This window comes from Bombina bombina, chromosome 5 (assembly GCF_027579735.1).
Source record: "Bombina bombina isolate aBomBom1 chromosome 5, aBomBom1.pri, whole genome shotgun sequence".
Taxonomy (NCBI): domain Eukaryota; kingdom Metazoa; phylum Chordata; class Amphibia; order Anura; family Bombinatoridae; genus Bombina; species Bombina bombina.
The window spans coordinates 372,792,280-372,809,062 of NC_069503.1; the positions used below are offsets into that span (position 1 = coordinate 372,792,280).

At 42.8% G+C, this 16,783-nt stretch overlaps 1 protein-coding gene across 3 annotated transcripts in view; it reads left to right on the forward strand.

The window, feature by feature from the left end:
• The window catches only part of WIPF3 (WAS/WASL interacting protein family member 3), a 266,059-nt gene that overhangs the window by 193,195 nt on the left and 56,081 nt on the right, over positions 1 to 16,783 (forward strand). The window lies entirely within an intron of this gene.

Sequence of the window (16,783 nt, forward strand, 5' to 3'; positions counted from 1 at the left end):
CTTCACGTGCATGAGCACAGTGTTATCTATATGAAAAACATGAACTGACACCCTCTAGTGGTGAAAAACCTGTTAAAATTCATTCTTAAGAGGTGGCCTTCAAGGTCTAAGAAATTAGCATATGAACCTCCTAGGTTAAGCTTTCAACTAAGAATACCAAGAGAACAAAGAAAAATTGGTGATAAAAGTAAATTGGAAAATTGTTTAAAATTACATGCCCAATCTGAATAATAAAAGTTTTTTGTTTTTTTTTCCATCAAATAATTTTTATTATTTTCAAAGCAGGATCAAACTGAAAATCATACATAACAAGTGTACAAGAGTGTAATGCCAAACGTACAGACAGTGCTCACGTATACAATAGCATATACATTAGGGTCATATAACATAGTGTAATATCAATTTAAAGCATTCTACTCCAGGATTTGTTAGGTCAAGTGGAGAAATATAAAACATATTATGTCAAAGCACATATATCAGTCACAATTGTCTACATCAGCAGTTTTAAGGTTTATCTTTGTTTGTTATCAGGGTCTAGGTGGTCTGCTGTTCCCATATAAAAATTATATCTACAATAGCATCCTGTTTCCTTTTATATGCATAATATATTTTTTCCAATTCAAGCACATGACTCACCTCTTTTACCCACATAGTGTATGAGGGGACAGCAGTTTTCTTCCAAAACCTAGGGATCAAGCGCCTGGCGCAGCTGAGCATACATTGCAGTAGTTTCTTTCTATATACACATGGAATTTTAGGGATATCACTCAGCAGTACCAGACTTGGTGTGAGTACTACAGGTCTACCCAACACCTTATCAATATGTTTATTTATGCTGTCCCAATAAGGACGGAGGTAGGGACAGGACCACCAAATGTGTGAGAGAGTACCCACCTCCCCACAGTGTCTCGAACATAGTGAGGAGGAATTAGGAAAAATGCTACGTAAGCGGTGGGGGGAATAAAAGTTTTTTTTGGACTAGACTGTCCCTTTAAATATATTATAAAATTTAGCTCTTTCTCTTTGTATCCTCTTTTGAAACTTAGTCCCTTTCCATAACAGCATATCTAGGTAGGCTTCTGAGTTTTTCTTAAATGACAGCATAACTAGGTAGGCTCAGGAGTATCCACATATCTTGAGCACTATATGGCAAAAGTGTTTGTAACAATGTTTGTAAGACTCAAGACATGTGCAGACTCCTGATACTACCTAAGATTTTTAAAATTGTATGCATTATCTAAACTATGTGAGATTAATTTTGACTTCAATGTCCCTTTAAAGTTATTCTTTTCTTTCTTGCATCTAAAAGAGGATTGTATTAATTTTAGTGAAATGCATGTTCCTGTGCTGAGAATAATAGTTTTTTGTTGCTTGAGCGGCATTTCGTTGTCCACCAATAGTCAAATATGTATTGTTTTATGGCTAGTTACCACCTAACGAACAGCCCTTTTTTGCCCAGAATGTTTCTTCTACTGCCTTTCCTGCAGTATATCAGTCTCAAAATGTCAATTCCAGGTACCAACTGCAGATGTATCTGGCTTTGCCAGGTGCAGCCATATTGCTGTAGGCACATTGAGTAATGGATCGATGTCCAGTATCCTGACTAATCTCAAAGGGTCAAAATTAGCCTTAGTAAAAACAAAGAAATGCTTAATCCGTGATGTGCAGCAACATCCCTCTAGGCACATTAGACTTAAATGGACTTTCTGGGGAAAAATAGGCTAGGGTGGTGACTAGCCATATAACAAGCTATTATACTTTGGTTCATTGCCTGGTTGAAAACATCTTTTATCTATGCTACTTATAACCCATGAGAAATAGTCTCCCTAATTGTGAAGATGGGAAACCAGATGTGGAATCTTTACCTAGTGGCTGGACCTCACTGAACAGGCCCATAGAAAACCGAAACATACACCTGTGGTTGCTGTGTCTCTCGTTTTACAGTAGGGGAACTATTTTTTTAACCTTAGTTTAAAGGGACAGTAAACCTAAAAAATAATGTTATATAATTCTGCACATAGTGCAGAATTATATAACATTATATTAGTGCTATCGTTATAAAACCTTAGATTTCCTTTGAATTTTTAGAAAATATGTCAGTTTCTCCAACATAGGTGTGTCCGGTCCACGGCGTCATCCTTACTTGTGGGATATTCTCTTCCCCAACAGGAAATGGCAAAGAGCCCAGCAAAGCTGGTCACATGATCCCTCCTAGGCTCCGCCTTCCCCAGTCATTCTCTTTGCCGTTGCACAGGCAACATCTCCACGGAGATGGCTCAGAGTTTTTTGGTGTTTAAATGTAGTTTTTATTCTTCAATCAAGAGTTTGTTATTTTAAAATAGTGCTGGTATGTACTATTTACTCTGAAACAGAAAAGAGATGAAGATTTCTGTTTGTAAGAGGAAAATGATTTTAGCAACCGTTACTAAAATCGATGGCTGTTTCCACACAGGACTGTTGAGAGGAATTAACTTCAGTTGGGGGAAACAGTGAGCAGACTTTTGCTGCTTGAGGTATGACACATTTCTAACAAGACTTGGTAATGCTGGAAGCTGTCATTTTCCCTATGGGATCCGGTAAGCCATTTTTATTAAATAAGAATAAAGGGCTTCACAAGGGCTTTAAAGACTGGTAGACATTTTTCTGGGCTAAAACGATTGATTTATAAGCATTTTTAATAGTTTATAGCTTTGAGGAGTTATTTTATTCTTGGGAATTATGTTAAAGAAACGGCAGGCACTGTATTGGACACCTTTTTCACTGGGGGCCTTCTCTAATCATAGGCAGAGCCTCATTTTCGCGCCACTAATGCGCAGTTGTTTTTGGGAAGCAAGGCATGCAGATGCATGTGTGAGGAGCTCAGATACATAGAAAAAGCTTACTGAAGGCGTCATTTGGTATCGTATTCCCCTCTGGGCTTGGTTGGGTCTCAGCAAAGCAGATACCAGGGACTGTATAGGGGTTAAATATAAAAACGGCTCCGGTTCCGTTATTTTAAGAGTTAAAGCTTTCAAATTTGGTGTGCAATACTTTTAAGGCTTTATGACACTGTGGTGAAATTTTGGTGAATTTTGAACAATTCCTTCATACTTTTTCACATATTCAGTAATAAAGTGTGTTCAGTTTAAAATTTAAAGTGACAGTAACGGTTTTATTTTAAAACGTTTTTTGTACTTTGTTATCAAGTTTATGCCTGTTTAACATGTCTGAACTATCAGATAGACTATGTTCTGTATGTGAGGAAGCCAAGGTTCCTTCTCATTTAAATAGATGTGATGTATGTGACAAACAATTTAGAGAAAATGATGCCCAAGATGATTCCTCAAGTGAGGGGAGTAAGCATGGTACTGCATCATCCCCTCCTTCGTCTACGCCAGTCTTGCCCACACAGGAGGCCCCTAGTACATCTAGTGCGCCAATACTCCTTACTATGCAACAATTAACGGCTGTAATGGATAATTCTATCAAAAACATTTTAGCCAAAATGCCCACTTATCAGCGAAAGCGCGACTGCTCTGTTTTAGAAAATACTGAAGAGCATGAGGACGCTGATGATAATGGTTCTGACATGCCCCTACACCAGTCTGAGGGGGCCAGGGAGGTTTTGTCTGAGGGAGAAATTTCAGATTCAGGGAAAATTTCTCAACAAGCTGAACCTGATGTGATTACATTCAAATTTAAATTGGAACATCTCCGCGCTCTGCTTAAGGAGGTGTTGTCTACTCTGGATGATTGTGACAATTTGGTCATTCCAGAGAAATTATGTAAGATGGACAAGTTCCTAGAGGTCCCGGGGCCCCCCGAAGCTTTTCCTATACCCAAGCGGGTGGCGGACATTGTAAACAAAGAATGGGAAAGGCCCGGCATGCCTTTTGTCCCTCCCCCTATATTTAAGAAATTATTTCCTATGGTCGACCCCAGAAAGGACTTATGGCAGACAGTCCCCAAGGTCGAGGGGGCGGTTTCTACTCTAAACAAACGCACTACTATCCCTATAGAAGATAGTTGTGCTTTCAAAGATCCTATGGATAAAAAATTAGAGGGTTTGCTTAAAAAGATGTTTGTTCAGCAAGGTTACCTTCTACAACCAATTTCATGCATTGTTCCTGTCACTACAGCAGCGTGTTTCTGGTTCGATGAACTAGAAAAGTCGCTCGATAAAGATTCTTCTTATGAGGAGATTATGGACAGAGTTCACGCTCTTAAATTGGCTATCTCTTTTACTTTAGACGCCACTTTGCAATTAGCTAGATTAGCGGCGAAAAATTCAGGGTTTGCTATTGTGGCGCGCAGAGCGCTTTGGCTAAAGTCTTGGTCAGCGGATGCGTCCTCCAAGAACAAATTGCTTAACATACCTTTCAAGGGGAAAACGCTGTTTGGCCCTGACTTGAAAGAGATTATTTCAGATATCACTGGGGGTAAGGGCCACGCCCTTCCTCAGGATAGGTCTTTTAAGGCTAAAAATAAACCAAATTTTCGTCCCTTTCGCAGAAACGGACCAGCCTCAAGTTCTACATCCTCTAAGCAAGAGGGTAATACTTCTCAAACCAAGCCAGCCTGGAGGCCAATGCAAGGCTGGAACAAAGGTAAGCAGGCCAAGAAACCTGCCACTGCTACCAAGACAGCATGAGATGTTGGCCCCCGATCCGGGACCGGATCTGGTGGGGGGCAGACTTTCTCTCTTCGCTCAGGCTTGGGCAAGAGATGTTCTGGATCCTTGGGCGCTAGAAATAGTCTCCCAAGGTTATCTTCTGGAATTCAAGGAGCTACCCCCAAGGGGAAGGTTCCACAGGTCTCAATTGTCTTCAGACCACATAAAAAGACAGGCATTCTTACATTGTGTAGAAGACCTGTTAAAAATGGGAGTGATTCATCCTGTTCCATTAGGAGAACAAGGGATGGGATTCTACTCCAATCTGTTCATAGTTCCCAAAAAAGAGGGAACATTCAGACCAATCTTAGATCTCAAGATCCTAAACAAATTTCTCAAGGTTCCATCGTTCAAAATGGAAACCATTCGGACAATTCTTCCTACCATCCAGGAAGGTCAATTCATGACCACGGTGGATTTAAAGGATGCGTATCTACATATTCCTATCCACAAGGAACATCATCGGTTCCTAAGGTTCGCCTTTCTGGACAAGCATTACCAGTTTGTGGCACTTCCATTCGGATTAGCCACTGCTCCAAGAATTTTCACAAAGGTACTAGGGTCCCTTCTAGCGGTGCTAAGACCAAGGGGCATTGCAGTAGTACCTTACTTGGACGACATACTGATTCAAGCGTCGTCTCTGCCACAAGCAAAGGCTCATACGGACATTGTCCTGGCCTTTCTCAGATCTCACGGGTGGAAAGTGAACGTAGAAAAAAGTTCTCTTTCCCCGTCAACAAGAGTTCCCTTCTTGGGAACAATAATAGACTCCGTAGAAATGAGGATTTTTCTGACAGAGGCCAGAAAATCAAAACTTCTAAGCTCTTGTCAAGTACTTCATTCTGTTCTTCTTCCTTCCATAGCGCAGTGCATGGAAGTAATAGGTTTGATGGTCGCGGCAATGGACATAGTTCCTTTTGCGCGAATTCATCTAAGACCATTACAACTGTGCATGCTCAGTCAGTGGAATGGGGATTATACAGACTTGTCTCCGACGATACAAGTAGATCAGAGAACCAGAGATTCACTCCGTTGGTGGCTGACCCTGGACAACCTGTCACAAGGGATGAGCTTCCGCAGACCAGAGTGGGTCATTGTCACGACCGACGCCAGTCTGGTGGGCTGGGGCGCGGTCTGGGAACCCCTGAAAGCTCAGGGTCTTTGGTCTCGGGAAGAATCTCTTCTCCCGATAAATATTCTGGAACTGAGAGCGATATTCAATGCTCTCAAGGCTTGGCCTCAGCTAGCAAAGGCCAAATTCATAAGGTTTCAATCAGACAACATGACGACTGTTGCGTATATCAACCATCAGGGGGGAACAAGGAGTTCCCTGGCGATGGAAGAAGTGACCAAAATAATTCAATGGGCGGAGACTCACTCCTGCCACTTGTCTGCAATCCACATCCCAGGAGTGGAAAATTGGGAAGCGGATTTTCTGAGTCGTCAGACATTTCATCCGGGGGAGTGGGAACTCCATCCGGAAATCTTTGCCCAAATAATTCAATTGTGGGGCATTCCAGACATGGATCTGATGGCGTCTCGTCAGAACTTCAAGGTTCCTTGCTACGGGTCCAGATCCAGGGATCCCAAGGCGACTCTAGTGGATGCACTAGTAGCACCTTGGAGCTTCAACCTAGCTTATGTGTTCCCACCGTTTCCTCTCATTCCCAGGCTGGTAGCCAGGATCAAACAGGAGAGGGTATCGGTGATCTTGATAGCTCCTGCGTGGCCACGCAGGACTTGGTATGCAGATCTGGTGAATATGTCATCGGCTCCACCATGGAAGCTACCTTTGAGACAGGACCTTCTTGTTCAAGGTCCGTTCGAACATCCGAATCTGGCCTCACTCCAACTGACTGCTTGGAGATTGAACGCTTGATTTTAGCAAAGCGAGGGTTCTCAGATTCTGTCATTGATACTCTTGTTCAGGCTAGAAAGCCTGTAACTAGAAAAATCTACCATAAAATATGGAAAAAATATATCTGTTGGTGTGAATCTAAAGGATTCCCATGGAACAAGATAAAAATTCCTAAGATTCTATCCTTTCTTCAAGAGGGTTTGGAGAAAGGATTATCTGCAAGTTCTTTGAAGGGACAGATTTCTGCTTTATCTGTTTTACTTCACAAAAAGCTGGCGGCTGTGCCAGATGTCCAAGCTTTTGTTCAGGCCCTGGTTAGAATCAAGCCTGTTTACAAACCTTTGACTCCTCCTTGGAGTCTCAATTTAGTTCTTTCAGTTCTTCAGGGGGTTCCGTTTGAACCCCTACATTCCGTTGATATCAAGTTATTATCTTGGAAAGTTTTGTTTTTGGTTGCAATTTCTTCTGCTAGAAGAGTTTCAGAGTTATCTGCTCTGCAGTGTTCTCCTCCTTATCTGGTGTTCCATGCAGATAAGGTGGTTTTGCGTACTAAACCTGGTTTTCTTCCGAAAGTTGTTTCTAACAAAAATATTAACCAGGAGATAGTCGTGCCTTCTTTGTGTCCGAATCCAGTTTCAAAGAAGGAACGTTTGTTACACAATTTGGATGTAGTTCGTGCTCTAAAATTCTATTTAGAGGCTACAAAGGATTTCAGACAAACTTCTTCCTTGTTTGTTGTTTATTCTGGTAAAAGGAGAGGTCAAAAAGCAACTTCTACCTCTCTCTCTTTTTGGCTTAAAAGCATCATCCGATTGGCTTATGAGACTGCCGGACGGCAGCCTCCTGAAAGAATCACAGCTCACTCCACTCGGGCCGTGGCTTCCACATGGGCCTTCAAGAACGAGGCTTCTGTTGAGCAGATATGTAAGGCAGCAACTTGGTCTTCACTGCACACTTTTACCAAATTTTACAAATGTGATACTTTTGCTTCTTCTGAGGCTATTTTTGGGAGAAAGGTTTTGCAAACCGTGGTGCCTTCCATCTAGGTGACCTGATTTGCTCCCTCCCATCATCCGTGTCCTAAAGCTTTGGTATTGGTTCCCACAAGTAAGGATGACGCCGTGGACCGGACACACCTATGTTGGAGAAAACAGAATTTATGCTTACCTGATAAATTACTTTCTCCAACGGTGTGTCCGGTCCACGGCCTGCCCTGGTTTTTTAATCAGGTCTGATGAATTATTTTCTCTAACTACAGTCACCACGGTATCATATGATTTCTCCTATGCAAATATTCCTCCTTTACGTCGGTCGAATGACTGGGGAAGGCGGAGCCTAGGAGGGATCATGTGACCAGCTTTGCTGGGCTCTTTGCCATTTCCTGTTGGGGAAGAGAATATCCCACAAGTAAGGATGACGCCGTGGACCGGACACACCGTTGGAGAAAGTAATTTATCAGGTAAGCATAAATTCTGTTTTTTCAGACCCGCTCTCTGTGCTCTTCTGAGCGGGTCTGTTTTTATTACACAGCGCATCGGGCCAGCTGTATAGTCACAGCCGGACCCGACCGGGCCATAACACTAAGTGCAGCTCGCTCCTGCTGTCAGACAGAGCAGGAGCGAGCTGCACTTAGTGCTATGGCACGGTCGGGCCGGGCTGTGACTATACAGCTGGCCCGATGCGCTGTGTAATAAAAACAGACCCGCTCAGAAGAGCACAGAGAGCGGGTCTGAAAAACTGACATATTTTTAAAAAATTCAAAGGAAATCTAAGGTTTTATAACGATAACACTAATATAATGTTATATAATTCTGCACTATGTGCAGAATTATATAACATTATATTTTAGGTTTACTGACACATTAAGAAAAATATTATTTACATGTGAAAATAGTATTCTTTAAAATGCATGATGAAATAGATTAAAAGTGGAGTGCAATCAATAGCACAAGGTCGCAATCTGCATAGTGCACCCTGCACTATCAATTGCGCTCAATTTATAATCTAGGCCTAAAATTCTATCATCCATATTAAATAGCACTATTTCTCTTGTAAGGTGTATCCAGTCCACGGATTCATCCATTACTTGTGGGATATTCTCCTTCCCAACAGGAAGCTGCAAGAGGATCACCCACAGCAGAGCTGTCTATATAGCTCCTCCCCTAACTGCCACCTCCCAGTCATTCTCTTGCATCTCTCGACAAGGGAAGCAGCTAGAGAGATGTGGTGCATTAATGTAGTTTATCTTCAATCAAAAGTTTGTTATTTTCAAATGATACCGGAGTTGTACTATTTTAGCCTCAGGCAGAAAGTTGAAGAAGAGTCTGCCTGTGGTCTTTGATGATCTTAGCAGGTTGTAACTAAGATCCATTGCTGTTCTCACACATAACTGAAGAGATGGGTAACTTCAGCTGGGGGAATAGCGTGCAGGGTCTCCTGCTTTGAGGTATGTGCAATTTTAAAATGTTTCTAGAGAAATGATAAGCTAGAAAATGCTGACAATACCGGATTTATTTAAGGTAAGCCTGATTACAGTGATTTAATAACGACTGGTATCATGCTTGCTGTAAAGGGTAATATTTTTATTATTTACTCACATTACTGAATAGATATAACGTTTGCTTGAGGAATCACGACTGTAGCTTACATCAACCATCAAGGGGGAACAAGGAGTTCCCTAGCAATGTTGGAGGTTTCAAAAATAATTCTATGGGCAGAGGTTCACTCTTGCCATCTATCAGCTATCCATATCCCAGGAGTAGAGAACTGGGAGGCGGATTTTCTAAGTCGACAGACTTTTCATCCGGGGGAGTGGGAACTCCATCCGGAGGTGTTTGCATAGTTGATTCAACTTTGGGGCAAACCAGAACTGGATCTCATGGCGTCTCGTCAGAATGCCAAGCTTCCTTGTTACGGGTTCAGGTCCAGGGATCCCAAGGCAGCACTGATAGATGCTCTAGCAGCGCCTTGGTCTTTCAACCTGGCTTATGTGTTTCCACCGTTTCCTCTGCTCCCTCGTCTGATTGCCAAGATCAAGCAGGAGAGAGCTTCGGTGATTTTGATAGCTCCTGCGTGGCCATGCAGGACTTGGTACGCAGATCTAGTGGACATGTCATTCTTTCCACCTTGGACTCTGCCCCTGAGGCAGGACCTTCTACTTCAAGGTCCCTTCAAACATCCAAATCTAATTTCTCTGTGTCTGACTGCTTGGAGATTGAACGCTTGATTTTGTCAAAATATGGTTTTTCCGAGTCGTTCATTGATACCTTAATTCAGGCTCGAAAGCCTGTCACCAGGAAAATCTATCATAAGTGTAAATATCTTCATTGGTGTGAATCCAAGGGTTACTCATGGAGTAAAGTCAGGATTCCCAGGATATTGTATTTTCTCCAAGAAGGATTGTAGAAGGGATTGTCAGCTAGTTCCTTAAAGGGACAGATTTCTGCTTTGCACAAGCGTCTGGCGGATGTTCCAGACGTTCAGGCGTTTTGTCAGGCTTTAGTTAGAATCAAGCCTGTGTTTAAACCTGTTGCTCCGCCATGGAGTTTAAATTTAGTTCTTAAAGTTCTTCAAGGGGTTCCGTTTTAACCTCTGCATTCCATAGATATCAAGCTTTTATCTTGGAAAGTTCTGTTCTTGGTAGCTATCTCTTCGGCTCGAAGAGTTTCAGAGTTATCTGCCTTGCAGTGTGATTCCCCTTATCTGATCTTCCATGCAGATAAGGTAGTTTTGCGTACCAAACCTGGGTTTCTTCCTAAGGTGGTATCCAATAAGAATATCAATCAAGAGATTGTTGTTCTGTGACTGTGTCCTAATCCTTCTTCAAAGAAGGAACGTCTTTTGCACAATCTTGACGTGGTTCGTGCTTTAAAGTTTTATTTACAAGCTACTAAAGATTTTCGTCAAAGATCTGCATTGTTTCTTGTCTACTCTGGACAGAGGAAAGGCCAAAAGGCTTCTGCAACTTCTCTTTCTTTTTGGTTAAGAAGTATAATCCGCTTAGCTTATGAGACTGCTGGCCAGCAGCCTCCTGTAAGAATTACAGCTCATTCCACTAGAGCGGTGACTTCCACATGGGCCTTTAAAAATGAGGCTTCTGTTAAACAGATTTGTAAGGCGGCGACTTGGTCTTCGCTTCATACTTTTTCTAAATTCTACAAATTTGATACTTTTGCTTCTTCGGAGGCTATTTTTGGGAGAAAGGTCTTACAGGCAGTGGTGCCTTCCGTTTAAGCGCCTGCCTTGTCCCTCCCTTCATCCGTGTCCTATAGCTTTGGTATTGGTATCCCACAAGTAATGGATGAATCCGTAGACTGGATACACCTTACAAGAGAAAACAAAATTTATGCTTACCTGATAAATTTATTTCTCTTGTGGTGTATCCAGTCCACGGCCCGCCCTGTCATTTTAAGGCAGGTGTTTTTTAATTTTTAAACTACAGTCACCACTGCACCCTATAGTTTCTCCTTTCTCTTGCTTGTCTTCGGTCGAATGACTGGGAGGTGGCAGTTAGGGGAGGAGCTATATAGACATCTCTGCTGTGGATGATCCTCTTGCAGCTTCCTGTTGGGAAGGAGAATATCCCACAAGTAATGGATGAATCCGTGGACTGGATACACCACAAGAGAAATAAATTTATCAGGTAAGCATAAATTTTGTTTTCTTTTACAAGATATGACGAGTTGACGGATTTCATCCTTATGGGATATTGACTCCTGGTCAGCAGGAGGAGGCAAAGAGCTCCAGAGCTGAGCTGCATAAATAGCTCCTCCCGTCCCCCCCAACCCAGTCATTCTCTTTGCCTGTGTTAGTGATAGGAAGAGGTAAAGTGAGGTGTTAGTTTAGAATCTTCAAGAGTTTATTATTTTTAAAGTAGTGCCACTGAGTGCTACTTTGTGCTGGGGTGTAGCCTAGACCAGATCAGTCTCTTCAGTAAAAAAAAGAGAAGCATTTGGTGGCTTTAAGGCAATGGGAACTTGTGGGACATAATTCTCACCGCGCCTCCCATCTACTGTTGCTGCCCTATCTGGGGGAAAAATCTGAGGGATATACTCAGTATTTTCCTTGTCATCCTCAGGTCCATGTGAGCAGTAGGACTTCACACGCCTGGGAGCTGCCTTTGCTGTCGGCAGATGGAGAGGTAATTGCCATTTTTATTCCTGGGCTTAAGAAGAAGACAAGGGCTCAGAAGATATTGGCCACTAAATTTGGGAACAGCCCTTAGAAAGAGAATATGGGGCTCTTTATTCAGGTATACTTTTCTCCTTTCAGGGGAGACATTTTAGACAGCAAATTGTTACCGCGTTTGAGCTTAGACTCTGTAGGACCTCTGTACAGAAATATTCTCCCGGCGGTTTTATTAAAATATCATGCCGCCCGGGAGCTGACAGAGGAACATACTTGTTTTCCCTAAGGGGTACGTTTTAAGGGGATGTTTTTCACTCTTGTGGGTTATGGCGGTATTCATCACATCTCCCGGCGGTTGCATAAGAAACAAGATGCCGACCGGTAGAGGAGATGTATGTACAATGTGTAGAGCCAGCTGGTGGTGAATCAGTTATGGATCAGACTGGGAAAACAGCGCCAGCAAACTGTGAGCCTGGTTCAGGTCCAGGCGTGACTTTGACAGAATGGTTTTTTGTGTGACTGTTGTTATCAGGTGCTTTCACATGCTATCCCTTCTCCCGGCGGTTACACAAACCATGCCGTCCGGGAGCTGCCTGTATGCCTTTGTCTGTGAAAGCCCACGAAGGGCGGTTCTTGACAAGACCCATTTTCTTGCGCGCCCTTTTTTACTCCCGGCGGTGTATTCACTTTGCAATGTCGCCCGGGAGTTAACTGTTGTGCACCTGCCTATGCAGGGCGGTTCTTGGGGACACTAGTTCTTAGCGTGCTTCTGAAAAATCTCCCGGCGGTTCAATAAAGATACATGCCGACCGGGAGATATGTTATGTCGCCATTCATGTGGTTGGTCCTTAGGATACGCGTCCTGTTTCCCCTTCTATATGGCTAAGTTTCTGTTAGGTCCAAACTGTTATGCTTCCAATTGTTATAAGCATATTTGGACGGTAGCCTATGCTTCTCTGTCGCATTTTTTATGCATGAAGTGATACCTTAGCGGTTCCTACTAAGGGGTAAAATGGACTGAAATTTGCTGCCTGGCAAGTTTATTTTTTGTTTTGCCATAATATGGGGGTCCTGTGGGGCTCACAGGTCGGACCTGGCTAAAGTTGCTAAGTTTTTAATATTGTTCTGCAGTTCACACACAGAAATTTTTTTCTCTTTTAAAGTTTAAAGAGACAGTACCATATGTTCCTGTACTAACATGTTCCTTCTAAGGTGGTGGTGGTTAAACGTCTGGTGACACCAGTCAATCCCTGTCACAATTTAATAATTAAAGTGTCCAAAATAACATGTACCACAGGCAGTGCTCTGCGGTTCTTGCAGTGACTTTGCGTTTATTGTACATAGCAAAGTCTAGTTACAGCCATCTTTATATTGTTATTGTTTTTTTCTGCACGTCAGAAATAAAGCGCTCCCTTAACATTTAAAGAGACAGTAACATTTTTTTCTGTAAATTTTATTACAGGAATTGGGGCTGTTTTTTGTTTGTTCACTCATCCTTGGTGACGTAGGAGGGTGCACATTCCCACATGCATGAGTTGCTTCAGCATTAAGGAGACAGTAACGTCTTCTTCTGTGTGCATTGTATTATATGTATTTCGGCTGTTCTTGTTAGTTCATCCTCTATGGGAGGATGCAACAAACGCACTCAAGAATAGGGTTACTTTTTATATTTAAAAGAACAGTATCGTATCCTATGTTAAACTTGATTACAATTTGTTCAAATTTATTTTTTCTTTTGACCCTACTCCCTCTTCGCGAATGCTATCAGGGATTCTTGACTAAACAATCTACTATCCCTTTTGAGGATAGTTGTACCTTCACGGACCCTAGGGAAATTAGAGGGTCTACTTAAGAAGTGATGCCCTGGAAGAATCTCTTATGTCTGAGACTTCGTTGGAGAGATACAGGTCAGAGTTAAAGCTCTTAAATTGGCTAATTCCTTTGTTACGGACACTTCTCTGCAGCCTACCGGAGTGACGGCTAAGAGTTCTGGATTTCCATCTTAGCGTGCAGAGTCTTGTGGCTGAATTCTTGGTCTGCGGATGTGTCATCTAAATCTAAACCTTTAGTTATTCCTTACGAGGGAGGACCCTGTTGGGCCTGACCTGCAGGAGATTATTTCTGACATTACTGGAGGTAAGGGTCTTTCCCTCCCTCAGGATTAAAAGATCCAATCAGAGTAGTCGACGGAGTAATTTCGTGTCTTTCGAAATTTTAAGGGAAGCCCACCTTCCTCTTCTTCTTCTAAACGGGAAGGTGTCTATTCGCAAGTCATATCTACCTGGAGACCATTCCTGTCTAGGAACAAGGGCAAGTCAGCATGAAGGGCAGGCTGTCTTCACCCAGGCTTGGATATGAGATGTCTGGATACCTGAGCATTAGAGATGGTGTCTCAGGGATACATGCTGGAATTCGGAAATTTTCCTTCCAGAGGAAGTTTTCTTCTTTCTCGATTGTCTGTGGAAGATTAAGAGAGAGGCGTTCTTACGCGGTGTAAGAGACATTTCCTCCTTGTGAGTAATTTGTACAGTTCCAATTCTGGAGCAGGGACAGGTGTATTCAAATCTGTTTGTAGTTCCTACCAAAGAAGGAACTTTGGGACCTATCTTAGATCTCAAGAGTCTACACGACTTTCTAAGAGTTCCATCTTTCAAGATGGAAACTATTTGTACCATTCTTCCATTAATCCAGGAGGGTCAATTTAAGTCTACCGTGGGTCTAAAGGATGCATATTTTCATGTTCTTATCCACAGACGCACATTTTCAGTTTGTGACTCTTACTTCGGGTTGGTCACGGCGACCAGAATTTTCCAAGGGTTCTGGGGTCTCTACTGTCAGTTCTAAGGCCGCGAGGTATTGCAGTGACGCCTTATCTGGACGATATTCTGATCCAGGCGTCATCTTTTCAGCTTGCAAAGTCTCACACCGACTTTGTTCTATCCTTTCTGTGGAAGGTATATCTGGATAAAAGTTAGCTAGTTCCAAAGACAAGGGGCTAGTTCCAAAGACAAGGGTTCCTTCTTGAGAACTCTAATTGACTCTATGGCCATGAAATTCTTTCTGACAAGGTCAGTAAATTAAAGATTTTGAACAAATACAGAGTTTTTCAGACGCCTCCTCGGCCGTCAGTTGCTCAGTGCATGGCGGTGATTGGATTGTTGGTAGCGACAATGGACATCATTGTTTTTGCTCGTTTTCATTGCTGGTTTTTGCAAATAACCATTCTCAGTCAGTGAATTGGAGACTATACCACTTGTCTCCTGAAATGAATCTAGACCAGAGAGCATGGGACTCTCTTCTATGGTGGTTGTCGCTGGATCATCTATCCCAGGGGACATGCTCCGCAGACCCTCATGGGTGATAGGGGCAACGGATGCCAGCCGACTAGGACTTACATCAATCATCAGGGAGGAACAAGGAGTTCCTTAGCGATGACAGAAATATCCAAGATAATTCGGTGGGCGGAAGCTCACTCTTGTTATCTGTCAGCAATCTACATCCCAGGAGTGGACTACTGGGAAGCGGATTTTTTGAGCAGACAGATGTTTCATCCGGAGGTCTTTGCCAACCTGATTCTCAGATGGGGCAGACCGGAGTTGGATCTTATGGCACCTCGTCAGAATGCCAAGCTCCCGAGATATGGATCCAGGTCCAGGGATCCTCAGGCCGACCTGATTGATGCCTTGGTAGTGCCTTGGTCATTCAACCTAGTTTATGTGTTTCCGCCGTTTTGCTCTCCTTCCCCGGGCTATTGCTCGAGTCTAACGGGAGAGGGCTTCGGTGATTCTCATTGCTCCTGCGTGGCCTCGCAGGACTTGGTATGCCGATCTGGTGGACATGTCCTCTCTGCCGCCGTGATAGCTTCCATTGAGGCAGGACCTTTCCATTCAGGGACCCTTCCATCATCCAAATCTAATTTTTCTGCAGCTGACTGCTTGGAGATTGAACGCTTGATTTTATCTAAGCGAGGGTTCTCTGATTCGGTCATTGATTCCTTGATCCAGGCACGTAAGCCTGTTTCTAGACAGATTTACCATATGACATGGCGTAAATATCTTATTGGTGCGAATCCAAGGGCTACTCATGGAGTAGGGTTAGGATTCCCAGGATTTTATCTTTTCTTCAAGTAGGATTGGAGAAAGGGTTGTCAGCAGGTTCCTTAAAGGGACAGGTTTCTGCTTTGCTACTGTCAGGCTCACTGCTGCAGGGCATATCGTTCTGCCTGTTCCTTTAAATAATAAACTCTGATTAACAACTTTCCCTATAAAACCTCTAATCTACTATCCTACATTGCTTGTTATTGACCGTCTGCCACCCACTGGTAGCTAAACGGTATTATCCTGAGCCTTGCCTGTCTCCCAGCTCCTACTGAAACTTGCCTGCACAACCTCTCACTGATTACCGGATCTACTTTGAATCACTCCGCGGTGACGTCACACGCCGAAAACGGAACTACCTGAGCCCTGATCAAGCTCTCTTCTCCGGTCCAGCTTACACTCCACTGGGGTTCCCTATACCGGATTCCAGTCCTCACTCTATACGGAATTAATTCCACTCAGGTACTTTTAAAACCTTCACTTGTTGCACGTTTGTTCCTACTGCTACCGTTACTCTCTGAGCCTGTAACTAGAGTACTCTCTAAAGTGCAACCTGTCAAATTCCTATAGCGGTGCACATTAATCTTAACTTCTCAAAATATTACTTATATATATATCTAAGTTGTTCAACATTTATCCGCTACATAGCTATGCTTTATGATAATTATTTTTTTTCAAGTTTTGTAAGTTTGCTGTTTATTTGGGATTCATTGTGAGAGACACTGCTATATATAACCAGTGTTAATACCAAACACATGTGATAGCAATAGTATCTTCTCACCTATTCCCATATATCAATCTTGCTGACTGTTTAATTTGCTGTCTGACACTATCACTGATGATAGTTTATGTCACACAGCAATACCTCATTCTGCCACAATCATTCATATTTTTTAATACAAGTATAGTCCTCAGCAACTGTGGTTCACATAACTCATTATATGAATCTCATTACTTAGCTATCGTATCTGAGTCTGACAGAATAACATGCCCTTATTACAAAATGGACCCAGCTGAGATGACTACAAGTATGCAGAATCTAAAGCAAAG